The sequence below is a fragment of the Ostrinia nubilalis genome, chromosome 7, assembly GCF_963855985.1.
Source record: "Ostrinia nubilalis chromosome 7, ilOstNubi1.1, whole genome shotgun sequence".
In the NCBI taxonomy this organism is placed as follows: domain Eukaryota; kingdom Metazoa; phylum Arthropoda; class Insecta; order Lepidoptera; family Crambidae; genus Ostrinia; species Ostrinia nubilalis.
In genome coordinates, this window is record NC_087094.1 from 3,216,110 (window position 1) to 3,239,760 (window position 23,651).

Here is a 23,651-nt window from a genome sequence, read left to right on the forward strand (position 1 = left end):
GACGATCCTGACGCACTCTCTTCAACGACTTTGCACTAAACGGTCTCAATATTATTGTAAATTTATACCGAATAGACAATTAATTTTATACAGTCCACTCTTTTCATTTAAGGGTATTTCTTCGGAGGCAAAATTTTCGATGTCTTTGGGTATAGTTCTGTAACCAACTAACAAAATGGCATGCAATATTTTTTTTCGTATAGCTTAGCTATAGCCTTATCTGGCGCAAATTACATTTTTTATATAATTGCTGTCTTTATACAAAATAAAAATATTTGAAGTGTGATTCTCTGATTCATATGGTGTGTCCGTTAGCCATTTTCCGGAACAAAATGGTTGATGTAGCATTTTCCTTTTGATATATCAATATAAATTAAAATTATTTCGAAAGCTAATGAGTTGTCCTTCTACAAAAAAAATGTGTCATAATTTTAATTAAGTTAGTTTGTTCGCAAAAAAATAAATAAGCAGTGTCCGGCATAAAATACTGATCCATATGGCGTGAGCTGTTCTTGACCATAACTGGTCAGGTTTTAATCATGAGAGTCTGGTTTCTGGCGTGGAGGCAAGCCCATCTTGCAACGGATGATCTAGAAGGCAGACGTGGAGCTGGTTGGCTTAGAAACCGGTGTGACGAAGGCAAATACTTGATTCATCTGTGCTTGGTTCAGGTGGCATACTGATTACAATGCCCACTTTATAAAATTACATTATTGCATTAAAAATCTAATCTGTCTTTCTTGTGATGCTCTTGGGTTATAGATTCATGTAGAAAAATGACAACACTGTAGTCTGTATGTATGACGAGTTTTGCTCGATTTTAGGCAAAAATCTGATTTATCTGTGCGTGATTCATATGTTCAGGGCCCTATATTAATCATAAAATAAATTAGTTTTTGGTCTTTCAAGCACCAAAAAAGGGTTTTTTTAACTAAGAACGACATCCCAGACTGCATATCACTTAAGACCAGGTGCGATTGCGGTCTTGTTATGAATAAAAAAAACATTATCATTTGTTTTTAAACAGTAAATAAGTAGTATATCCGTTAAGCTAGCAACCATAACACAAGCATATTTGTTGCTTATTTTGTATTCATTACAAACCTAATATAATAATATACTGCTGAGCATAGGCCTCCAATGATTTCGAGATTAACTGATTGCCATTGCCACAACCTCTATAAGCTCATCTCACTTTCTTCACCTTGTAGGTGGACGTCTTAACAACAATAGCTTGGATAAGTGATACAGCTCGGTAGAGTCATCTAAAATACCTTAGTGCCATAAGATGAAAGTCTACATCCAGTGTGTGTTTATCAGTGATGACAAATTGTACTGAAAAGCGGCCTCTCACTGTAGGCTTACGAACCACAAAGTTGCATAGTGTACTATGGAGTGGACTATGCTTGTTTTTTTTATGCAATCGAATCTGAAATGAGGAGATCCGTAAACGATCTAAAGTCGCATGGTGGCATAGTCCGATGTTTTAGCAAGCTGAAGTGATAATGGGCAGGACACCATAGTATACAGAAATGATGGCCGATGGGATACCACGTTTCTGGAGTGGAAGCTACGTGCCGGAAAGCTCAGTGTAGAACGTCCTCCCACAGGAAGGCGCAGGATGCAGGCCGCTACCAACCGGTCATTATGGAAATCATTGGGAGAGGCTTATGTTCAGTTGAAATGATTATGATGATGACAAAATATTATGGATGTATTCTAGTTTAAAAAAAAATGTTTTTTCACGAATTATTGTGGAATCGTTGCATTTTTTCATAACAACAGATCATTGTTTTTGTTATAATATGATTATTTTCTTAATTTAGAGCCAATTGTACATGAATATCATAAATTTTATTTCTATTTTTGATTAATATGTAACAAATTCTGATTCATATGGGCACAAAATATTTGAACGTCGATATCTTGAAAACTACTTTACAAAAACGAGTCCCTTATCCAAATATATGTTATTGGGTGTACCTATTTTCATATGAGTCTATGTTACAAACCTAAAATTGAATTTGAAATTTGTCCATATGAATCAGCCGAAGAATGCGATTTCGAAGAAGTGCCCTTAACAACTTCCACTACACTCACTATCGAAGTAACAGTTTTTCAAAAACACTGGCAGCTAACAAATATTGCTCTCATACGGAGGTAGAGGCTTCAAGGTTCACGAAAAATCAAAGAAAGGTTTAATATTGTAAACCTGATTATCTCTGAGATACGAGTATTGTGCTAAATATAGATTACTTCGAATATGAATCAATAATTTACGACACTAACAGTTCAAAAGTTTGTAACTGAAACCTTTTAGATATTGTAACAGTGTAATAGATATTCTAAAACATTATTCCGTTTAATATTCAGGTAGAACTTTGTTAATATCAATTAAAAGTAATCAAGACTTTTGCGCTTCAAGTTTTACAAAGTGAAACACTTACGCCCGTATTCCCAACCATTACTATGAGGTCATAGTGCGCGTGGAGGCACAGGGTGACACACGAACCAAACACAGAGCTCTATTCAACGCTGTGCGTTCGACTTGCTTCTTCACTTAAGCAAGCGTCGTTTGTGAATACGGGCGTTATTCACCAATAAACACTTGAAGTCTGAGATCTAATGTTTTTTTTTCAAACACCAGAATCGGACGAGGGTACAGCCTGCGGCAGTTATATCATACCGACTATTCTCCTTATATTACTGGTAATAAAATCGAAAATGGTCAAGCTATTTTGCGCTACTCTCCGCTAACGAAAACACTAATGACTGAAGACGTTTGAAGTGTTCGGAAAAAACTAAACTAATAATGTTGCGATTTTTCCTTTCCATCTTCGTTTGCTCGATATTAAAAAAAGTTGGAAGCTTATTTTCGAACTGCTGCAATGTTTTCAGCAGCTGGTTTCGTTTTTGCAGTGCCTAATAAAAGAAATGTGATTTCAGAGCACGGGTAGACTGCAAAAATATTAATGGGATGATCTTCTTCCGACGCTACAAAAATGTACATAATTTGGTTCGAAATTCAAAATTATTTCATTTTCGGATCTAGGTGAAAGAATAAACGAATTCTTTAAAAGAACGTACGAATTAATACTTCTATCTCTTTAAAATACGTAAAAGATTTTTAGCGAAGTCAAAGGCAATCCCAACAACAAAGTTCCCGCCCCAACAATATTGCAGCAAAACCTAAAAATCCCAGAATATCTGGAATAGCCTTTCGCCTTTTATAGCCTTGATATCTCGGTAAATTCTCAACAAATAGATAGCTCCATCTTTGTGGCGCCTCGTTATTGAAGCTGCAGCCACTGTAATAACTTCACGGGGGTTCCCAAACATTGTTAAGGACTATGATTTACTCATGGCTCATGCTGAGAGCTATAGGAAATACGCCACTTTAGCAATTAGAGATTTAAGGGAGAGAAAGAATTCGCGATATGTCTTTAATGACCTGTGTTGGTCAAAATCAGGTTAATAAACATTATTAAGAAAAAAAAGGAAATTATAACGAAATGCTTAGAAATTTTGTTAGCAGCAGAGTTTTTGACAGTGCTGATAATGACTAAGGCTTCAGCACTAAATTGCTGACCAGCCGGGCTAGGATGCGCGCTGTGGTATACTTTATCGACGTCAAATTGTATGGGCAAAATCGATAAAATGGCGTGATAACCGCTTATCGCAGCGCGCATCCTAGGCCTACTGCTGTCAATGCTTTATATCGCATCTTTACAAACTGTCAGTTGTTTTATGTCGGCTCTATCGATGCGACAAGCAATTAGAGTGTGACGTGTTTAGATCCAAAGAAGAATATTTCTTTAAAAATGACAGAAAATGGTCGATGACCGTTGCTAAAAATTGCTGTTATATTAATATCTAGAATGGCCCATATTTCTACAACGCACCACGAATTAAACCGTGTACCTAGTTTGAAATTTGACAAGCAATGATTGACGCGCGTGGTATGACGACAAGCTAATTAACTTAGCTGAGATTGCGGTGCACACCCGTTTGATATTTGTATGTATTACGTAGAGGTACATACATAATATCTACTAGGTAATTAGCTGGTATTTTAGTTTTTAAATTATAACTCCGTGACAGTGTATTTGCAACTGGAATGGAAATGGATGGAACTTCATGACCCAAAAATCCTCTCAACTGATAGGCATTACCATATTAGGTTGATACGTGAAGCCATTAAAATTAAAAAGTACAATCATTTCAATCGTGAAGATTGATTTAACCTATCATCAGTGTGGAATCCGGTGATAACGAAGTGCAAATCGCGTTCTAGGTCATCTCAAAGAAACCCGGGCACTGTTAGTGTAGTTTGTCGGACTGACTGTACCACTGACCAAAATACTGTGCAAATGCGGGTGGGTGAAGAAAACTCATCGCGCCCGAGCAGACGACGCCGCATCTCTTCAGTCTGCCCGCGACCATGACTCGTGCAACCGAGTTGAAACGTCGGGAGGATAAATATCTGCTTACCTTTATAAAAGTGTTTTGTTGCAAAATCCCGTGACAGTGGTAATTTATAGTAAGAATGCATCATAATAGTTTAGAATATTGTATTTTAGTTACTCTTGCATTAGAAGGTATACCTTTTAGAAATTGGGTTTATTTGGAAAACAAATTGAAGATCCTGGCTATGTAGGAGTTGCAGTGATGGGAAAGAAAGGTAAGATCCGTTCGCTATTTAATCTACATAATACGCACCAATCAAAACTATCAATCTATTAAAAAAAAAAAGTGCAGTTGGATATAAAATCGACTCAAATAGCGATTGAACTGTCTCAATACAGTCAACATTCCTAAATTTGGCAATCAAATATACTTGTAGTGTAGTGAACTGTAGTGTAGGTAAATCACTAGATACAAACAGCTGTGTCAATGACAATCAAATTGTGGTCAAATACCTGCCTTGTCATGCATAAAAAAAACTTTATTTGTGAAAAAAAATTTGACTGTTTCTAATCACGCGGTACTTTGCCTTATTTATTGAAATATTAATAAAATACACTATTGGCTCCACGTTCGCGGCGGAGCACTTTGAAAACCTCTGGCTAACATCAAAATCTTAGCGTACAAGTTGTCGTACTAAGTTGGCGGTGTAAGTAACGAGTTCCAACAGTCAAGGTGGAGTTTGTCCTCCATTGAAATCAGTTCAATAAATTGGCTAGGAACTCTCTTACGTCAATTCTGTGCTATGTTGAGCGGAGAATGCTCAATGCAGTTACGTTATTGGAATTCGATTTGTGACGAGTTAACTGCTTAGGGGAAGACATAATTCATATAATAGTTATTTGTGTTTGTGCTATTTTATGAAGTTGGCATGGCGAACCTGTGGAAACCCGAGTTAGTCTAAGGTTAATAAGTAACTAAAAAAATATATTGCTGAGATAAGCTTTTAATGTAGGTAGCCTATTGAATGATACGCTAACTGGCATATTGTCTGCATCTGACAATCGAGTATATTGTAAAGTTGGAATTACTGGCACATGCCTTTAATAAGCTTGCCACATGCCTTTAATAAGCTTGCCTTTACTTCTTTATGGTATGTTTACCAATAGAATCTACCTTGTTTCATTGCCACGCCATCATAACAAACCTTACAATAGTTTACGTAAAATATATAATTTACCTTCCCTTTGTAAAAGGTTTTATTTAATGGCCTTTATGGGTTTGTGAAGTTATCAGACCCATAAACATAACAATGCGGGACCCGAATCGAAAGAAGGCAATAATAAATTACTACCAAACAGCTAGATGCTCATTCCCAATTTAGGAATGAAGATTTAAAGTATTGTATAGTGCTGTTTCTTGAAAAGAGTATCGATGTCAGAAATTTATTTTACCCGACTGCGCCAGAAGGAGGGTTAGGGGTTTTTAGATTTATCTAACTGAAAATTCATAGAATTATCGATAAAAAATTTATTTTTTATCGATAATTCTATGAATTTTCAGTAAAACTACACTATACCATGTTGTCCAATCAAAAAGTGTTGCCTATTTAATCATGTATCAGGTTCATTGCAACTTCACAAATAGGTCAATGTTGTATTGTATCTGTACCAGTGGGTACTTCTTATAATCCTAGTGGTCTTTTTGGTAAGTTTACTCCACTCTTGTCTTCTCTCTTTCTGAATAATATTCTTATTCACTTTTTCATATTGTATAAATGAATCGACATCAACAGATTACAATCTAAATCTATCGACATTTTTGACAGCTAAACATCACTATTCCCAAGTACACTTTGATATACGAACGGGCGGGCTTTTTATTACTATGTCAACTACTCGGCTCACTGCTTCATGTCCATAACTTACGTAAATCCATGGCTCCGACTGTCCTATCTCTCAGGGATTTACTCCAGACTAGGGGTGAGAGGCCATTTCTGTCAACGACCGGTTTTTCTGTCGTGCCCGTTAATTTTATGCTAAAACCGGTTTTTATGTCTGATTCGTAATTTAAACTTGATGGCTGGATTAATGTCTTCGCATCGAGACGTTAACGGTCTAGACTTTTAAATTGGAGTTGGCTTTTTGTGAAACGAGCTGTTATTTATTTGTTTCGGCTCATTATAATTTTCGTTTCGTTTTGCCGACCATCGTAAAGGAAATGGTTAATTTTTAAAGCTACACAAAAAATGATACAGGACTTTATTAAACTTTGATCTGTTAAATTTTAGCAATGACCTTCATTTTGAGCTCTACATAACCTCTGTTTTCTGTCGTAATATATGTGACAGACATGACCTTTTTAGAGGTCAAAAGTTTTAGAGAGATTCTGACATAAATCAACTCCGTCATTTTCTATAAACCGGGATCGATAAAATCCAAATTACCCATACTAGTGTATGTACAACAGTTAGCTGAATTTCTGGTCCAAAGGCCTCATATGGCTTAACGACACAAGCTATTATTCCACAACCGTATCAAACTAGCATCTGTATTACGAAGAATTTCCAAACGACCTGGCAATTTCCGTGTGCTTCATTTTAGAACCAGTAAACCTCAGTACTTTGTAACCCAATTACTTAATTTCTACTATCAGTAATTCTCACTAATTACACCTCACTCGCCTTAGTGATTTTATTCAAATCGTACCATATAATTGCTGACTTTCAAGCATTTATTAAGAACATACCCGATATAGAATTTATAGTATACGTTTGGTCGTATGTTAAAATATTTAGTTCGGCACGTAGCACAATTTAAAATAGACGTATTTGAGAATTATTACTATACTTAAAAATATGTGAAAACTTTCATAATTTCGCAAAGAACGCACGCAAACATATTGCGCCATAGCGCGGGTAGTAACCAGCTATAAATGGGACTATTACAATAACAGAAATTATTATATGAGTGAAGGAAAGTACTCATGACTGCACTCATAAACCTATTGGCATGAATCGACTCACATTAATAAATTAATAATGTGGAATAGAGATGTAATTCATATCTCAAATTTTAATACTCTACCTATTTTCTTTGACAATTGACCTACAACAATTGATTGATTTGCTTTTCCCTTTTTGCGGAATATAAGTAGGTACAAATATCTTTCCTCTACAACTTTATTCCTAAAGACGCAAGCATTTCCAAATTACAATTAATTGAGATTGAGATTTGAGATCAAACAGTGACTCAACAGTTCCAAGTAAAAGATTCAATTCACACTCGGCACTAGCACTCCAACGCTCCCCACGTTCCCGGAAAGAAAGACCTTATAATCTTAATAGCTGTACAGAAAAGATTTTTTAGTCCCCTCACAATTTATTGTACTCTCATTATTCCCATTCCCTTTATATTGTGCATTAAGCACGTCCGAGTCCCTTATCTATCTCTAGAAGATTTATGTCGGAACGCCCTCCAAGTTTCCCAACATAGGGTTTTTCTTAGAACGAACTTTCTTGAGTACAGGACTCTCACAAAGGATGACCAGCACCGTAACGGAAACTTGGCTGGGATTTGAAAACTCCTTCGTCAAGGGAGTTATTATTGACATAAGTATTGTGACTTTTAAAGGAGCTTGGGTCTCCGTATTTTTATGTGTGTAATTTCGCTTTTTATACTTGTTTGAAGTCGTCTTTTACTTTGAACGACGGATCTCGTGACGTAACTTAGAAAAGGGATGGATGATATAGTAGGTATCGCTTTGAATTGAATGTTCCTAAAAGTATCTTAGAGGATATTTTTTGTATGTGAATATTTGATTTTGGTGGAAGGAAATGTTTTGAAACGAGGGGTTATTTTAAGACCCAGAATAACAGATTCTAATACTGTATAATTACCGTCAGTTAATTAGTGCCGGGAAAGTAGTAAGATTGAGGCTATTTCCCCTTATATTGAATGATTAATGATTAATTTAATAGGTACCTACTCCTACAAAATAACGGTTTCGTTCTTAGAAGTTTTAAGTTAGTAAAAGAAGTTGCTAGATTTTTTTCAATTTTACCTTTTGTTTCAGATACGCTGTTGAGAAGGGAACCTCTATGAATGTCTTGTATCCTGCGTAGGTAAGTACATTTTTTTAAACGCTCTACACTTTATTTGGCCATTTGAGTCTTCTTACTGTTATCTGAAGTCTAATCAAGTAGGCTCAACCACTGTCCAATGTACTCGCGACGCCTTTAACCGTTAGAAATGGAAGCACATCGCCAGGAGAGCTACCCTCGGAGATGACATCATCTAACACCCCACCGCGTATCTCGTCAGCGCAACTTCAACCATTCTGACAAGAGTGAAACTAGAACCTAGTAATATTTACTTATTATAATGTGGCTGCCCAATTTCAGCAAATAAACGTTACCATGGCAATCACACAGAATGCTCATAGTTTTAGAATGCTGAGCATTTGCTAATTAGCGACCACAAAATGACTATCAATAATTTTAATCACGATAGCGGTTTCGCAATTGAATGCTTAATTTTCTATCGTGTAAACCGATACGTTGCTCAACCAACTACTAACTGCGGACGCAACATGAAAAAAGGTAAAATTTTTGTTAAGTATATTTTTAATTTTACTTAAATCTAAAACGTAGAGTGACGTGTTGGTGAAAATTGGTCTAAATATTTGAAATTACAAAAAAAAAACATAATAATCTTCAAGATTAAATAAATAGTTTTTAGAGTCTTTAAAATTCGAGCTGGATGACTAACGTTAAAAATACCAAAACTGAATATTTCAGATTCCAACCCCTTTTATTCTTATAAAATATTAAACAGCTTAACTTTACAGGGTAAAAATATGCTAAGCATTTTAAATGAACGCCATCTTACCGAGCCCTCACTTACAAGAATTTTATATAAAAAAACAATTTGCAACGTAACGTTTTAAATTCCTTTATAAAAGCAACCTATTACTGCCTCCCTTAAGCCGCAAGTACTGATACCGTTGAAAGCTAAAAGAAAACGAATACAGAAATTCCGTGCCGAGAAAATCCGAACGCCTCCGATTAAATAAGGCTTTTCTCAAATCTCCGACCCCGGTCCTTCTTCAAACAAAACAGATATAACAAAAGAGGCTTAGACGTTATTAAGTATGTTAATTCTTGTGACAGCATTCATACATTATGTGAATGTGACCGTTAGAGGACAGCGGGCATGCACTGAATGCGAAATGAATGGGATACGGCGTAAAATTTGAGACTGAAATGGACAGTGGTGGAATCCTTTATAGCTCCATTTTGTTGGGTTATGCTTCGTACAACGATGTTACGAAGTAGTTTGGGGCTGAGCGTGTTTACTTTAGCAGACGTTGCTTCGTCTTAGTTTTGTGGTATCGCGATGCAGACGAAAGTTTCGAGGCTCCAATTTTCTGCATGTTACGTGCCACTGCTGTTTAATGCTGTCTGGCATTTTTGCTTCTGGGGCCATTATCTGCACCACTATATTTGTTTTGTTTTCTTAAGAAATATTTTATTTTCATATTTCTGTGGTAACTCGTATTTCTAATACAGACAATTTTGAAGTTCATGTGGAATATAACTTCACTTGAAAATGTCGTTTTTCTTGAACGGTTGCCCAATTATTTATAGAATGATACTGCACTTCAACCATTGATTTTGTTTTCGCTGTAATTCGGGACATTCTAAAAAGATGATCAAACAATCCTTCCAATCGCCAGTATATTAATAAATCTCCAAAAGATTTTTTTCGCTTTCAACCTCGATGATAACATGAACCTTAGTACAGCTTTACTCATAAACTAAGTGAAAATTCCCTAAAAGCGTAACACATAGTTCATCCCAAAGCGTCAAGTCAAACATGTAAAAACTTTGCTACGCGACTATCAGTCTAAAAGGCTCCACGTGCCCTCAGGCCCTGGGCAAACGCCACCAAAATTGTAAAAGACGAAGCTAATAAAGCCATAGACGATGCTTTTACCTGAGAAAATATTTGCTGTGAGCATACCAACCTGAGAACAAAGTCATCCTTGGGGAATGTTCTTTACTTAACTCGTACATTTCACGTGAAGTACGTATTTTTTCTCGTCCCCACTCTTCAGGAAAGTGCTATTTCAAAAAGTCTATGTAAAATATTCAGTATAGGCGAGGTTAAGGTAACGCAAGGATATTGGCTTGCTGTTCACTGAGGCATACGCGTTCCTTATTTTTATGCTTGGGAAAACATTGGTTGCGTTATTTATTAAAACGTTTTAAAATAAATATTTCTATGTCTAATAAGTAAGAAGCTTTGTATGCTAACATAAATTCATAATAAATGTCTTTGGACATTTTACACTCTAGTCACAAACTAAGCAAAGCTCGTACTTGGTAACTAGACAAAAGATAATAAACATATTTAAATAATTATATTTATTTTATAAAGAAAACACCCAGTCCAGTACAAACAAATAAGTTCATGCACACTAATACTAATTGTACTATGCGGGAATCGAACCCGCGACCTCGGCATAGTGGTGCGTTACGAACCATTACACCGAACGGTCGACAATAAAGAACATTTGAATTTGAATTTACCTGATATGATGGTGTTCTGCGTCGCCGACGGTGACGTCACGGCCAAAAGGAAGAAAGCTACCAATGTCCTCTGTACACACCCGGCAATATACATTGCGTTTTGTTTTCTAACTAACGATAATTAATTAATATTAAATATTTACACTTGGACATTGACACTTTTTTGTTTTCCTAATGGTGGCTCCGGCGATCGTCCAAACCTGAAACAAAAAAAATCACTTTAAAACACTCAGTAAAAAAGTCTCTATTACGGCACTTGACAACGTTAGCCAATAATCTCAGTCAAGTCACAAAATCTTTCAAAATACTTCAATTTATCCCTTCAATTCGTAAAGGCAGCAAGAAGGCGCTGGACGGGCTACCGGGCAACATGGGAAGCATTGTGGAGGCCTATGTTCAGCAGTGGACGTTCTATGGCTGAGATGATGATGATGATCCCTAAATTGACGAACAAGTTACGTCCCCACTACTACAGAGTCACGTTTTAACAGATTATAAAAGTAGGTAAAAAGCAAAATTGCTATATTATTATCGTACTTATTTCTCTTTTAATTCTTTGCCTTATGTAGGTACTACAGTAAAATAGAGACCAAAAAAGTACAGACAAAGCTCTTTCTACTTTTTATTTTCAACCGACTTCAAAAAAGGAGGAGGTTCTCAATTCGACCCGTATGTTTTTTTTTTTTTTTTTTCTATGTTTGTTACGCGATAACTCCGCCAATTATGAACCGATTTGAACAAATCTTTTTTCTGCGTATAGGTAATACCTCAAGGGTGGTCCCATTTAAATTTAATAATAGAAAAAACAATCCCCAAGGGTGGAAAATTGGGGATGAACTTTTTTATACGCAATATCTCCGCCGATTATAAATCAATTTGAACGATTATTTTTTTGTTGAATAGGTATTATCAAATTGGGTGGTTTCATGCGAATTTGAAGAAAATATTTCACCCCCAAGGGTGGAAAATTGGGGATGAACTTTTTTATACGCAATATTTTCAATTTTTAGTTTTTTTTTGTGTTCACGCATTTGAAGTCGGTTTTATTTTTTTAAAAAGTTAATTATATTGAAGCAGCTCTATAATGTACATTTGTTTAGTTTTGAGCAAGTTAGAGCAGTTAAGCCATAAAATTTGTTTCTTCATAACTTCTTGCTTTAAATTAAATGAATGAATGAATAAATAAAACTTGAATAATTGTGAAAGAACTGCGCTGCCCAGACAGTAGATTTATTAAATTAGTTATAGCTTTCTATGTTTAGGTTTCACAAATTGAATACCTTACTATGAAGTTATCACAGTTATATCCTAAATCCTCTCAAAATTTGGTTGTGTTGGATGAGTTTTTTGAAAAGATCACTCTGTCCAGGGATATCCGTAATCGAAACTTTCGGTTATCCGAAACCGTAACCGATTAAAAAGTTTCGAATGTAGGCAGTTTTAATTGTTTTTGTATAGCATTATATGTAAAGGCAAAACAGTCTGATTTACCTTTATAATGCCATCTAGTATAAATTTATATTATTATAAATTGAAGATAAAGTACGAAAATACCTAACAGCTGCCAGCTCCTAAAACATCAATCTGTTTAAAAATTTACGCTATCTTTATACGATATTTTATAATGTTTCCTACTATTAGACTTCTCATCTATCACGTTTTAAAACTTGATTCGTAGTGCAAGCTATAAGATCTGCTAGAAAAAAATATTTTATTATTATGTAATTACGATCCTTGAAAGTTTGGATGTCTCGATGTTTGTAACCCTTTCACGCAAAAACTACTGAACGTTTTTTGTTGAAACTTTATACTACTTATTATTGTTTACCTATATTCCAGAATAACATATTTAATAGGCTATAACTTATGACGATATGTGACAAACTAAATTTCGCGCGGGTGAAGCCGCGGGCAAAAGCTAGTCTACTATATAAAAATAAGTCGGGTTTTCCTCCCTGACGCTATAACTCCAGAACGCACGAACCGATTTCCACGGTTTTGCATTCGTTGGAAAGGTCTCGGGCTCCGTGAGGTTTATAGCAAAGAAAATTCGGGAAAAGGGGGTAAAACGGGATCCACGCGTACGAAGTCGCGGGCGGCCGCTAGTTGTTTATAAAAATGGGATCCATAAGATGAAAACAGTGGAAGTTAAAGGTCTAGAGCTTAACTCAATCAGTGACTAAGGTATTGGAGCGATACAGAAGGATGTTTTTGAGACGAAAAACGTCAGCGAGACTTCAGATTCATGCTTTAGATTTGTATGCTATCACATCATATACCTATGTCAACTAGCAATCCACTTCGGCTTTGCCCGTGGTACATTATAGCGTATACAGGGTGTTAGGTAAATGGGTATATGAGCCGACACTAGCCCATGTTAACATGGGCATATAAATGGTATGGTGAAGTCAGAAAGATATCATATTTTTTTTTTTAATTTTCATACAAAATAAATTTTATAGAATCCCATTTGTATGAAAAATAAAATAATTAAAATGAAGATATCAATTTTCTGACTTCACCATACCATTTATATGACCATGTTAACATGGGCTAGTGTCGGCTCATATACCCATTTACCTAACACCCTGTATAATCTATACTAATATTATAAAGCTGAAGAGTTTGTTTGTTTGTTTGTTTGTTTGTTTGTTTGTTTGTTTGTTTGTTTGGTTGAACGCGCTAATCTCAGGAACTACTGGACCGATTTGAAAAATTCTTTTTGTGTTGGATAGCCCGTTAGTTCCTGAAGGCTTTAGGCTATTTATCATCACGCTAAGACCAATAGGAGCGGAGCACCAATCAAGAATATTTCAAATCAGTGAATTTTTTCCTTTTGAGAGCTGACGCTGCGTAAACGGTTAAAGTTTCGCAAAAATCATGTATGACAGGATTGTTCCCCTTTAAAAGTTCTTTAAAAAAGTCCGCGGTAGCATATGTCTATCTTTTAAGGTTGGCTCATAGTAACCATTTTTATGCAAAAAAAATCTGTTTTAAAATAATGCATTATTTGCGAAGGTGTTTTTATAAACATGATATTAATCCTTATCCAAATAAATAAATTATTCACCACAAGTATTTAATTTTAAACATTCTTGCCCTTTACACCATTCGATTTCAATAAATATCTTAGGAGATATCGCAGTTTTAAAATCACATCGCAGCAAAATAATGATCAAGTACTACGCGCGCTACTGATGGATCAATGCACCCCCTAACTATGTTAAAAAGGGGTAGAAAGTTATTTTAGTGGTGATTTGCTTCAAAGTTGATATTAATTACTCATTAGTGCATTTTTTTACAATCATGACGTCATGTTAACGACTACCATACTCTAGGGGCCTCACTTAACCTCGGAGTGGGTGCCCGCTGCGTGCGCTCGCCCAACAATGCATAGTAATGCATGAAAGTCATGCCGCGGGCACCTGCTTGCGCTGTATACATAAACTCATTTTCGCGCGAGAGTTTTGGCGGAGGCCCTTGAGGTAGTGGGAGTAGTCTTGAGGAAAAGCTCCTTCTCCCACGGCCAGTGGCATGCTGGAAGCTTGGTAATTCTAGCACCCGTAGGAAAATATAAAAAAAAGTTTACCAATAATACTGCGGTAGGTGTAGTTTTCGATTTCGTTGTAAAAAAATAATACCACCGAGTAACTTTCACCGGATCAAAGGCCGAGCTGCATATTCATAAAATATAAGAAAAAAATATTTTCATGTTTATTTAACCTGATTTTTATATTTTAAAAGTATTCAAACATTTAGATAATAACGTTAAAACATTTAAAAATAATCGTATGAGAACGTTTTCGACTTCTCCACGGACGAAGTCGCGGGCAAAAGCTATTTGTAAAATAATTAGACTAAATTATTAAAAGTGCCTACCTAAAGTCATTATTCCACGCGGACGAAGTCGCGGGCACAGCTAGTATCATAATAAATTATGAAGAAGTCATAGCACACCTGTGTTACACAGTACACATCTTGTCACTTACATACTTACTTACTTACATATCCAACGGTGAAATAATTTTTGATATCGGTCCAGTAGTTTCTGAGATTAGCGCGTTCAAACAAACAAACTTTTCAGCTTTATAATATTAGTATAGAAGTATAGATATCACACCTCAGGTATTGACTGAGTTAAGAGCTTAGAATATAATTTCTAGTATAAGGTTTCCTTTGAAATTAGAAAACAATATACATTTTAGGGTAAAGTAAAGAAATGTATATCTTATCGCTTGCAGAGGAACAGTGACTTTAAAATTAACAAAGCATTTCTTGGTCATCCATCTTTTAGTAGCACAAATTTATGTAGACTTCTTAAACACAGATCTGCTTTCATTAGCAAAATCCTCTTCTAAGATAAACCCGAGAAAAATTAATCTAAAGACAAAAATTTGGACAAAGTTTTGAAATTACTTAGCTCGACTTTTCAAGTTCTTACGTTTATAATTATTTACTTGGCACTAATTGGGCTTAATTAGTGATTTTTATACGAATGAATAATTTTAACTATCATTTGATAAATAATTTGAATGGCCATACTGTCAGCAGTTAATATCTGAGAATAAAATATTTATCTATGGGCCCACGGCGACTTTTGATTTTCGACAGCATCGCTATTATCGCGCGTTAGTCGCATTTGCAACACACCAGAAGTGATGCCAATGCGCTACTAACGCGCTACAGTAGCGCGAATGTATCGCTATAAAAGTCGCCGTGTTCGAGGGCCCTAAACCAGTTTCAACCTAATTTCTGTTCAAACAGTTTATTACAATTATCTTTTTGGCAAATATCGTACTAGCACAGATGGATCATAGGGGCCTTACACATGACCTTATAGGCTTCACGGATAAAATTAACACAGGGACAATCTATGAGACAACACAAGAAATATAATACAGTCCTTTAAAATAACATTATATTGCATTCGATAGCATCTATTTAAATTGTTCCATTTATTCGTTTTTTAGGTTATATTACGGATTGACCTCATGCTAGTCTCATGGCTAACGATGAGGTACGAAGTGCTTTGAAGAGAGGGCTTCCCTAAGGGCGTCCTAAGGGAGAGACCGTGGCGTCAGGGCACGCACCCGAACGATTCGTTTGACTCGCGTCGCGTCCCACTAAGCAGGACCAGAGGGACCCGACTTTTTTAAAGGGTAGACCCTACTTTTCTATCAGGTAAAGCCTTAAAATATAACCCATCATGACCTCCGCGGACCAATGGCTTGGGTAATGCGTTTTAATACATTATCAAGATACAGAAAAACGGATTGACCTCATGTAAGTCATTTTTGCGTCAACCAAAAATTTTATCAAACGAAATATTTCTATAGAAGACAAGAAGTAGTTTAACGTATGGCCTGAATGACCTTACATATCACGGTTATTTAATTTTGTTCAAACAAAACATTTATTTTTATTCCCAAAATAAAAGTTATCATGGAGAGTTTTTAAAAACTATTTCTATCAATATTAAAGGGATTTATGTGTACATTGAATTATGAACTCAAAACTTTTGCAATAAGTGTCACATTACGTCAAGTGTGTCGAAACTTCTATTTGTATTTTCGATATCGTAACAACTCATTTAAAATAAAAGTTCTCGAACAATAATTGGTTTGAAACTAATTAAAAAGTTATCACACACAAGCAACTTAGAACTACATTTACAACCCAACTTTACGTTTCAATCAAATTCTTACTTAGGCCTGGTTCCCACTAAGGCGGAGTGGTGCAGAGCGGAGAAGAAAAGTTTTTTGAATAATCAATCTGATATTTATTCTCACATCTCCACTTTGCTCCGCTTCGATGGAAATGAATCGAGTGGAGTAGAGCGGAGAAGTGTCGGACGCACTTGGTTTTTTATAGAATTTGACAGCGACGGCGGCGCGGCGGCGAAGAGCGTAGTGCATTTTCATAGATAGGAAATAGACAGACAGCTGACAGCTACGCACAGCTCTCACATCTTCTCTCGTCTCCGCACGATTCCGCTCTTCTCCGCTCCGCTTTGGTGAAAATAGTCTGCCAGCTTCGCCGCACATCTCTCGTCTCTGCACTGCCCCGCCATGATGGAAACCGGGCCTTAGTAGGGACTTGTAAAATTACTTGCATGAATTTCAAACGAACTGCCAAGTTATAATAGCGCTAATTACGTAATCTACTAGTGCTAGTTAACTTGATTGCGCTTGTCACACCTTAAGCGGAGGCTACACGGTCGGTAGTTTACTAACACCCGTATTCACAAACATTACTATGAGGTCTCACAGTGCACTTGGACGCACAGGGTCCCAAAAACCTATTCATAGACAATGAGCGGCGGAGTGACATAAACGAACCAATCACATACCTATCTCTATTCAACGCTGTACGTTCGACTGCGCATAGCGTTGCTGCCTCACTTAAACAAGCATTGTTTGTGAATACGGGTGTTATTATCTCCGCTACCTACATATTTTGTTTACTATACCTACTTAAGTTAGATAAACATTGAGTAGGATTATATTATAAAGCATCCGGACTGTACAAAATGTTGTAAGTACACAGATCCCACAAGATTTTATTTTTATTCTAAAGTTGGTAAAACTAAATAATCTCATTAAATGGGTGTTTAAATTGTTAATATTAGTAGTGGGTCGTAATCCAGCAAGATGTTGTAAATAATAAATAACGTTTTCGTAATAAAGTTCAAGGCGTACGTGGGTTAGTGACATGAAAAATTTAATCTACTCAAAGATAAAATAACAGGCGTGTATCAGAATGAATAGTTTTGAACAAAAATACAGACCAATAAAATTGAAGAAAAGATGCAATTGGTAGTTATAGGTTATTAATAGGTAGGTGACTGACTGACGGACACAGTCATCTATCAACGCACAGCCCAAGCCACTGGACGGATCGGGCTGAAATTTGGCATGGCAGGTAGATGTTATGACGTAGGTATCCGATAAGAAAGGATTTTACGAAATTCTACCCTAAGGGGGTAAAACGGGATCCACGCGTACGAAGTCGCGGGCGGCCGCTAGTCTAATATAAAGGTTGTGACAAAACACAAGATAGAGAATAACGAAAAATAGGTAAAAGTATTTGCTATTCGTAATAAGTTATTCGCTCGACATTTCCATTCTGTAATGTAGACCCAGCTTTACAAATTACAGTGGCGGTAAGCCACATGGCAATAGGAGTAAAGATTGACTTGAAAGTTCACAGACACGTGGAAACGTGTTAGTACGGCAAGGATACTCGTATCAGAACGTTCTGAGGGTCGATGAACTAAGGTGGTTTATGGGAATTTATTAGATATTTGGCTTGTGTTTCTACTATGCTCGCGTGGATTTTGTTCCGTTGAGAATATCTATTGGATTAGCGATTTCTTTAGGGAAAATCAGACTTTAACAGAAGTGCTAAGTTCTTTGATTCAGGAATCGGACATTTAGAGAAAGATGGGAAAAAGGTCAAAGTTTTAGGCAAAAAAGTTCATGATGGAAGATTTTTTCTGCGAGTAGGTATATGTATTTTCAGCAAAGGAAAAAATAAGATATCGTATTATTACATAAATAGAGTGCTAGCACCATTCATCCTGAATTACAACTTTTCTAAAAAGTTTCATTTTAGCCCTGAAACGCCACTGAACTGTAAAATTAGGGTACAGTTCCTTTGATATCAATGAACGTAATAGCTTCCTTTTGTAGCGTGTTGAAACGCTTCTTGACAGCTCATAAAAAGTATATTAATATAATTGATTGCTGATGTCAACTCCCCAATTGATGACTCTTCGACGTAACTTTTTATTTTGTATGGTTTTGTTTTTGGAGGTCGCGACTGAAGACGGAACATTACATTTTGTTGTAAAATCGCCCCTAATCCAACTAAATAAGATGCTACAGTTTTTAGCTTGGTGTGCCGTCGTTTGTACTGTAATCTCCGGCAATGATCAAAGGTTAATAGCCATTAAATCAAAGAGGGTAGGGGTGAGTTTTCATCAACGAAAAACAGACAACATTGACACACCACTGTGAAATGAAACACTTAGGCTGAGTTGCACTACCTAAACAGTAACTTTGAAGATAACCGGTGTTTTTTGAATGGAGTTTGACAGATTTTGTTAAAGTTAAAGTAAGATGGTGCAACCCAGCCTTAGAAACTAGATCCCAAGTCACTCACTGTCACTTGCATATCTCATAAAACTAACCCAGTCGTTTAAGTTAATGGGAGTCTTGGAAGAAATTTAAACTTGCGATGAACTTAACTAATCAGAAAGGGGTGTGTCCAGTTCTCCGTAAAGTTATTTGGTTACTTTTCAGGGACTTTCGAACATGTAAGCGCACCTATAAACTTGTCTGCGATATCTCTGAATTACATGACCTTGTAACGTAAAGGACACTTTAAATGTATAGTGTAAAGCTATGTTTTGTTTTACTTTAAGTTGAAAACGGTGTTACCTTTCACCATGGCCGCTTTGGGTGTTATTACCCGATTCGATATTTCATTCACGGCTGCGTTTTATTTTCCTTTAATTCTGAACCGTTCTGAGCCATTAACAGAACAATGATATCTGGGGGAGAATTGGTAAATGAATTTCAAAATAGCAGTCCATTCATCTCTCTTACACGTTTAGCTTTTCAAGGTGAGCGAGAGGGACACACTTACAGTCCCAAGCTTATCGAATTCTTTACGGTCATAACTCGGATTATACACAAGCAAGAATTTTGACCCTAGCGGAATTTGAATCTGCTACCACAGCGAGTATTTTGACATAAACCAAGTTGATTTGGTTTTAGTTGTTGTGTAGACAAACGTTACACAGGATTTAAGGTTTTTGGCAAATTATGTGCATATTCTTTAAATAAATAAGTAGTAGTTAAGTAGCTATCGTACACTCCAACTGAGTAATTAGTTACTGATTGTGATAGGTACTTTTCAAATAAGCCATAAAAAAGTACAAGTTAACATTAACCCATGGAATTGATTTGCAGGTACTCAGAGTTTCAGGTGTCAACTCGAAATAAAAAAATAAATTGTTACCGTGGTTTATGCGACTTGGGGTTTGATGGAATTACAAGTAAAGATATTTCCTGACTGAAAACGTACTAAAACTGAGAACGGTCTAACTAAACAAGGCGGTGTACAGGCTGTCTGTCTTGAATGTTCCTCACATACCATTCCGTGTAGACATAGGCAGATTAGCCGTAGGCGCCTCGGGTGCCTCAGATCCCACTTTAAGTCGGCATGAGAAATAGCTAAGACACGGCACGGGTACAACAAGGGTTGATATGTGGAGCAATAAAGCTAAATCTTTGATATTAAAAAATGGCGGATGTGTAGGGTTAATTGGCTTCTAAATAATCTTTTTAGCTTGAACATTTCTTAGTTCTGATGAAAAATGTTTCGTGTTAGTACAAAAATAAGGGTATTTTATTTAAAAGAGATGTCGCAGAAAGTTTTTCTAAGAATAACTTTAAAATTGTGGAAATTGTTCGGAAGTTTCAGTAACAATGAAAAAAATTCTTATTGTTCTACCGAAAATACTGTTTTATGGTTTCTTTTTATTATTTAAGTTTTTTTCATGTGGATTTTGTTCTCACCAAAACTCATTTCGAAGAAATGCTAACATTATTGCAACTACTACTCATTTTAACCTACCAACATTATATCCATGACTAATCGAAGATAAGACTTTATTTATATTGTAAAACCGCATTTACTAAGCTATGATTTCGGTTAGAATTCCAGAGAAATACGTTGAATATTCCAGATCAATTACTTACTTCAAACAAGCGAATATTTGTCATCGTTATTAATTGGTAATTAAAGCCTCGTCTCCAATCCCGTGACAAGTTCGTCACGCGAATTCTTCAGTGGAATGAATCGTTCATTGACTTTTTCACCCGTATTCAAAAACGATGCTTGCTTATGTGAAGCAGCAAATCACAGAGCTCTATTTAATGCTGTGCGTTAGAAAGAAAAAAACCGGCCAAGTGCGAGTCGGACTCGCGCACCGAGGGTTCCGTACAAACCTGCAAGGTTTACAAAGTTCGTTCATTACGACAATCGAGTCATAACTATGTTTTTTTTTTCACGGGTTCAAGGCAATTAGATCTAAGTATTTGATATGAATTTCAACTTGATAGCTCTACGCGTTCATGAGGAAAAAAGTAATAAGTTTATATTTATTAAAAAATATATATTTTGTAATGTAACTAAAAATTTAAGGTTTTCGGAATTTTTCCTTTATGTGTGCTATAAAACGTTGCTTCATGCCAAATTTCAAGATTCTAGGTCGACTGGAAGTACCCTTTAGGTTTTGATTCCCTTGCGAGTACTTGCGAGTTTCAAAATATGCAGCTTAAATTGCTGTTTCTTTTGATTGCGTTGACATAGAAGTTTGATTTTGTTACAGCTTAAAGGTATTATAGACCTGAGTATTTGGTATGAATTTCAATTTAATACCTCTACGCGTTTATGAGGAAATGGGTAGTAAGTTTAAAATTATTAAAAAAAAATATATTATGTGATGTAACTAAAAATTTATGGTTTTCGTAATTTTTCCTTTATCTATGCTATAAGACGTTGCTTCGTACCAAATTTCAAGATTCTGAGTTCACGGGAAGCACTCTGTAGGTTTTGATTCCCTTGCAAGTGTCGAAAACAGCTTCAAGGGACAGTAGACCTGAGTAATTGATATAAATTTCAGCTTCATACCTCCACGCGTTCCTGAGAAAAAGGGTCTTGACAGACGGACGGACAGACGGACAACAAAGTGATCCTATAAGGGTTCCGTTTTTTCCTTTTGAGGTACGGAACCCTAAAAAAGAAAGAAATTCAAGCTGGAAACATTGAATTTTCGGATAGATCCAGTTTATTCTGTAACCTATTATTAATACAGTTTTATAGAGCTCATGAAGCACTTTCAGGATCAGTAACTAGTTTTTTGATATCTTGTATAGTTTAGAAATAATCGAGTGAGATCACTTATCGTTTCCACCCTGTATATCATACGGGCGTTAGTATTATAAAAGCGCTACATTATGCTGCAAATGTGTGATAAACAGTATATTTGAGTTTAAAAGCAATATTTCTTGATGGTTTTCCAGACCAAAAGTCATACTAATTATGAAACAGTCGTTTTCTTGTGTTTCATTGTTGAATAATGAGTATTATTATAACATGTTTAGCTTTAAATCACGGTGCGTGAGACCGGGTCAGTTGTAAGGCTAGTAAAAAATGGCAGCGACCAATGGCGGGTTAACAAGACATTGTAACAGTGTAATAAAATATAGCTCACGAAGACGCAATAATATTGAAAGCGATTTATGAAACGTTCAACGGTAGAGTAGAATTTATTTGACAATCGCGTTAATGATTCAAGCGAATCCACTATTTTTAAGTTAACAAACTATAATAGTCAAGAATCAAGATAGAATTGTGTATACGCTTTTCATTATACACAATCTTATGTATTACGATCTAATTGAACTCTATTTATCCCAGAAAAGTGTTCCTTCGTTACACTTTTTTTCCTGGAAAAATATTTCTTTTCGTATTCTAGATAAATTACATGTAAATCGGGTTATTCAAATCCTTTTGTGCGTTCAAGGGTACTGGGGGGACTGATGTAGTTAAATTTATTTCTTAATTCTTATGGCTTCAGTAACATGTCATGTCATTCATCTATTTCTCCCACATTTCTCATCGTTTACACCTTCTCTAGACTACGAATAAGATTCAAAACCAAAACCCTTAAATCTACCTACCTGCTTTTAAGTTTTAGTGAAGCTAACGAACAGCAATTCATTTCATGTAATTATTGGTTGACCTGACTGACCCAGCAAAGGTTGTTTTACCAATAGGGTAATAATTACGTATTAAAATAGTCTATTACGTATTCTCTGACCTACTAAATATACTCAAAAAAATATAAAATCGTTTTAGCCGTTTTGGAGAAGGATTTTGATAACAAACACTGTAAAACGAATCATACTCCGGATGACTACGACGACAATCAATAAATGTACCTACTAACTGACTAACGCCCGTATTCACAAACATTACTCTGAGGTCTCATAGTGCGCGTGGACGCACAAGGTGGCACACGAACCAATCACAAAGCTCTATTCAACGCTGTGCGTTCGATTTGTTGCTTCACTTAAGCAAGCATTGTTTGTGAATACGGGCATGAGTTTGTTGCGGCGCTTCTTCTCAGAACTTGCCAAATGTTGATCCCGAAGCGCTGTTAGGGTAAAAAGATTATGAGATATATGTAGAGGCTACTATTTAAATAGTCTATAGACTCTATACAAATAAGGATAAATTTTGTCTTCGACTTTATTTATTTATTTAAAAACTTTGTTTGTACACATACAAAAAAGCGGTACAAAAAGGCGAACTTAATGACTTTGAAGATAGAAAAATAAAAAAGATTAAAAAGGTAATATGAGCACTGAAAAGAGCCCGATCCTTGCGAGTCTAGACATCACTTGATCTGTCCATTGACCTGATTCGCGACAATGCTAACCACGCCACTTGGAGTACAACAATAAAAACTAACCTTGGGATATCTGATATAATACGCGTTACGTCACGCAGTATTTTTGTACGCGCTAGATCTGTGATTTCACTATCTCGTTTTTTGTTTGAGCTGCATTTTATGTGCGTA

General features: G+C 35.9%; 1 long non-coding RNA gene across 1 annotated transcript in view; it reads right to left on the reverse strand.

The window, feature by feature from the left end:
• LOC135073067 (uncharacterized) overlaps positions 1-23,651 on the reverse strand; it is a 110,083-nt gene that overhangs the window by 59,919 nt on the left and 26,513 nt on the right. Inside the window, exon 2 of the long non-coding RNA XR_010257576.1 lies at positions 10,997-11,196. This is a non-coding gene — a long non-coding RNA (uncharacterized LOC135073067). The remainder of the gene's footprint in view (positions 1-10,996; positions 11,197-23,651) is intronic.